This window comes from Nematolebias whitei, chromosome 23 (assembly GCF_014905685.2).
Source record: "Nematolebias whitei isolate Nwh7 chromosome 23, NemWhi1, whole genome shotgun sequence".
In the NCBI taxonomy this organism is placed as follows: domain Eukaryota; kingdom Metazoa; phylum Chordata; class Actinopteri; order Cyprinodontiformes; family Rivulidae; genus Nematolebias; species Nematolebias whitei.
Window position 1 is genome coordinate 7,287,717 of NC_056520.1, and position 5,293 is coordinate 7,293,009.

The window sequence follows — 5,293 nt, forward strand, 5'->3', positions numbered from 1 at the left end:
TGCTGCTGCTGCTGCTGCTGCTGCTGCTGCTGCTGCTGCTGCTGCTGCTGCTGCTGCTGCTGCTGCTGCTGCTGCTGCTGCTGCTGCTGCTGCTGCTGCTGCTGCTGCTGCTGCTGCTGCTGCTGCTGCTGCTGCTGCTGCTGCTGCTGCTGCTGCTGCTGCTGCTGCTAACGTCGCGTTTCGTTTGTGGTTTCCAGCTTTGATTGGCATCGTAATGAAACGGACGATGGCGGCTGATTGACGGGTGACAGACGTCGTTCAAAAGCGCAACAGTTAGCCTTCAGGACCCAGAAAAGAGCCTCTGTGTTTGACTCGGTTCATCAAAACTAATCTCATTTTGCCGTCGGTGGAGGCTTTATCTGTTGATAAAGCGCAGGAAATAAATGCTAAATGTGTTTTTATTTTTTTTTTTCATCTATTCTTCTTTAATTTGCTTTAAAATCTATGTTTCGGTGGAACGACTCCATTTCAAAAAGTTGAACTCGGTAAAGATGTTTAAGAAAATTTAGCTTCTTTGTAAAATTGGGTCATTGTGAATTTTAGCTCATTTAATTTTAAGAAAAGGCTTAAAGTCAATAATGGACGGTCGGGATTTTCGGGCCCTCGGAGGCCCCCGCATTAAAACCAGGTCTGGTTCTGTGCTCCGGGACGCTTCCACACATTTATTTAGCAGCTGTTAGCTTAAGCTACATTTGTGCTAATTTGAGCTTCCATATACAGTTTCGCTAAACTTGGCTTTCAGTTGCAGTTTTGCCAGTTTTAACTTTTAGCTAATTTCTATGACTTTAGCTTCTAACTAAACTTTAGCTAATTTTAGCTTCTAGCAACATCTCAAATTTAGCTTTTTGTTGAGATTTTATTTTAAGTTATTAGAAGTTTTGCTACATTTAGATTTTTGATACGTATTTTTGCTAACTTTAGCTGCTAGTGATATATTTGCTAATTTTAGCTTCTAGCTAAATTATATAATTTTATATTTTGTGTACAAATTTGTTACATTTAGCTACTTCCTTTCTAATAATAGTTGATAGTTTTTAATTCTAGTTAGTTTTTCTAAAATTAGCTTTAGTTTAAAACCTTTTGCTACATGTAGCTTTTAGAGACTAGTTTTAGCTTGCAGCAAAGATTTTGCTAGCTACATTTTTTTACGCATCAACGTTTACTAAACAGTCTTCAAAGTTAATGTAGCTATTTTTAGCTTATAGCTAATGTTTTTATAAGTTTACTGTGTAGCTACATTTTTGAACATGTAAGCTATGTACGGATTAGCTAATTTTTAGCTTTTTGTTTCAGTTTAGCTAATTTTAGTGGTTTGATACTAGGCATGGCTTGTTTTTATTTTAGCTTCTAGCTACATTTTTGCACATGTATGGTTTTGTTAATTTAGCTGATCTTAGCTGTTTGATAATAATTGCCTTTTTATTTTAGCTTCTAGCTAAAGTTTTGCTGATGTAACACTTCCACAGATCGTCCTCTGTAAACACATGCTTGCTTAAAGCTCCATCAGGCAAAGAAGAAGCCGAATGTGAACCGCAGCCGTCGTCTCTGTACCCGAGCTCATTTGAAATGGAGAACTGATCTGAGGTCAGACAAATGAAAATATTAAGTTCTTCCAGTTGTTGACGCACAATTCAAAAGCCGGCCTCGCTGACGGTATGGGGGTGCATTAGTGGTTATAGCTTGAGCAGCCCAGCAAAAACAAACTATTACTCCTGAGAGGAAATATGAACCATAAAGTTTTTTTGTTTTTTTTTAGGTAAAAGGTCTTAAGGGTTGGATTAAACACATCTGTCATCTCGCTGTGGTTTTTAAGTTTAAATTTTTTAAAACTTCCACAAACGTTAATATTTTAACCGTCAAAGAGTTCAGCTCAGCTGAGGATTGTGCGCTTTGGAAGCGTTTTAGTCTTTTTAAATTATTAAATTTTATTTAAAATCACCATATGAGAAAGCCTTACATCCTTTATCGGTGTTTTATTGTGAAATCTGCTCGCTTGTTTGTCAATTTTAGCTTTTAGCTATTATGTTGCTAATTTTAGCTTTTACTTAGGTTTGCAATTATTAGCTTTTAGTTGCACTTTTACAAATTTTAGCTATATCGTATTTTTGATCATTTTAGCTTTTGGATACAATATTGATCATTTAATGTTTTAACTAAGGTTTTGCCCAATTTAGATTTTAGCTGTTTTTTAAAACGTTTTTGAAAATGTTACATTTTGTCAAACTTTGCTGATTTAAACTTGGACACATTTTTTAAATAATTATTATTGAAGGTAGCTGTACTATTATGGAATTTGTGGCTTGTAGCCACATTTTAACTGATTTAAACCTTTTCAAGTTTAGCTACGTTTAGCTTTAGCTATTGTTAAGCTACTTTTGGTCAATAGCTAAGATTTTGTCTATTTTCTTGTTTAGCTATGTTTTTGTGAACTTCTATAAACGGCTTTAGTTAAATGTTCAAATTAGCCAAGCTGAAACTGAAAGCTAAGTTTACTAACATTTAGAAATATTTAGCCTCTAATGAAATTTAAGCTTCTAGATACAGTTTTAATAATTTTAAATTTTATCATGTTTGGCCAAACTTAGCTTTTAGCTATAATTTGAATGCATGTATTTTTTGCTACAATTTTACTAAGTTTAGCTTCTTTTTGAATGTTTCAAATTTAGCTTATAGCAGCATTCTTGCTAGTTTTTGCTACTTTCAGCCTTTACATTCAGTTTTATAAATTTTAGCCTCTAGTTAATATTTAGAAAATTTTACCCAAAGCTAAATTTTAGCTGATATGATTCTGCAAAATACAGCTTTTTACTGATTCTAGTGTAGGAGCTTCTATAGTTATTGATATAACTACTAAAATGCTTCTTTGAGTTGTAGGTACTTTTTATTTATTTATTTATTTATTTGTTATTTAATTATTTAGCAGTTTTTTTTTTTTTACATCTAGAATTTAGCCACAGTTTAGGTAATGATCTTTTAGCTTTTTTACTGTCAAGCAACATGTTTTGTTTATTTTAGCTTCTAAATGCAGTTTAGTCAAACTTACATTTGAGTTAGTTTTTGTCATTTTAGCTTCTTTGAATGTTTAACGACAGTTCTGATCTTCTGTTTTATCTATTGCCAATTTAGCTTTTAGCTACCGTTTACCGCTTTTTAGCTTTCAGCTATGGATTTGATCTTTTCAGCTACTTACCATTTAGCTTTTTGATACAATTGTACAAATTTTAGGTTTGGTCTGCAAATTTTCTACATTTAGTTTTTTTTCTACTCTAGCTTCTATTTAATTTTTTTCTCAATTTAGCCTATAATTGGGGCCTAAATATTTTGGCTAATTCTAGCTTTGAGCTATTTTCTTGCTAAACTTAGGTTTTCTGTACAGTTTTGCAGAATTAGCTTTTTGTTTAATTTATAGTTTTAGCTTTATTATTATGCTAATTACATCTTTTTTTTACTGTTTAGCTAAATTTAGCTTTGAGTTACTGTTTCTCGTATTTTAGCTTCTTTAGACAGTTTAGCTACACGTAGCATTTAGCTACAGTTTCGTAGATTTAGACTTTTAGCTACTGTAATAAACGTCAAGTCATTTAGCATTCAATGTTCAGTGTCCTCACATAAAATGTGATTTAATCTATTTGCAGTGTTTTGTTTTGACCATAGCGGATGCTAACGTCGTTTCCTGTTCAGTTTGTTCGGCGCACGTCAAAACCTCACCTTAGCCTACATACCTGCTTCATGTTCAGTCATGCATGAACGTTTTGTTCTTAAACGTCTGCTCGGCACACGTTTAGTGGCAGAAAGTTGGTTCTCTGACTCATTTACATAGGTAATGGTAGGGGTAGCGCTAAAAAAAAAAAAATGTACGGGGGTGGAAAATATCCAGTCCTTCAGCAGCATACAAAAGCAGCCGGGAGGAGAGACATGGAGGGAAAGAAGGCAGAGCGGGAGATGTAGGTGTCAGGCTCCTGAAGCACTCTGAAATGATGGGTAATTACATTTCAAATTACCGATGAGAACAAGAACAAACTCGCCGGCGTTGGTGTGCAAGGAAATTCATCGAGTGCTGAAATAGGTGTGCAATAGGTAATCTCCAGAATTCTTGTTTGGGTGGCGCTGATGTACATGGCTGAAAAGAGGTCACGTCCCTGACAAACAAACCAGACTTGCTCAACATTTTGGATCCCAAAACTTGTTTCTGTGTGGCCTGAGTTCCTGAGATTAAAGGGATCTCTGACTGTTTGCACATTTTTCACTCACGGCTGTCACTTTTATTTTATTGGCACAATGCATTCTGGAGCAATAACGTATATGGGTTGCAGTAGACGCTAAAGGCCGGGGTATACTACGTGGGTCCGCTGAGGTCCACACGTAGACGCCCGCAGGACATGTCCGTGCAAAGCTAATTTTTTATGACCGCGTACGCATACTCGGTGTCGCACAATAAACTGCCCAACGGACTGTTTTGTATGCGACACCAATGTATTAAATTTTCCTTCTTCATCCCTGATCTGGCCTTTTCTTTTGTTTTTTTTTTTGCCAAAAGGCAAGCGAGCTCTTCCTCCTCCGTTGACACCATGACTGAAATGTGAGAAATGAAGGAATTTGTCACGAGCTAATTAAAATCAGTCCCAGCGCGGCTGAAGGACGGTCTGGAGATTTTCTGGCGGGCCGGTCTGACGTGTGGGCTGCAGGACTCCGTTTTTTAATTTTTTAGAACTTTTTATTAACACCATATAAACACGGAACACCGCTGCGGCTGGAACTGCCAGCTCTCATTTTTTTTTCCGACCTGTCAATCAATCCGGTAGGCGTGTCGGCAAATGACCAATCGGCGACCTCAATTTGTCTCAAAGGTAAACGCTCCATGCCTGTGGAGCGACTGCAGCCGCTCAGGGTGGACGTTTGAGTATGACGTCTGAACACTCTGTGGATGGTGCGCAGTTTCTGCGCGGCTGACAGGATGCCCGAGTATACCCTGTCCTTTTAACACAATAAGTCAAAGCTAAAATTTACATTGTGTAATCACTAAAATTATTAGTCCTAAAAATGTTATGCACAATATAGTACTCAAAATGATCAAACATGATCAACTTGTGATTTTTAGTATGTTAGTTCTGCGGCTGGCGCCGTATGTACGTTAGCTCTGTGGCTAACGCCGTATGTACGTTAGCTATGCGGCTAGCGCCGTATGTACGTTAGCTCTGTGGCTAACGCCGTATGTACGTTAGCTCTGCGGCTGGCGCCGTATGTATGTTAGCTCTGCGGCTAGAGCCGTATGTACGTTAGCTCTGCGGCTAGA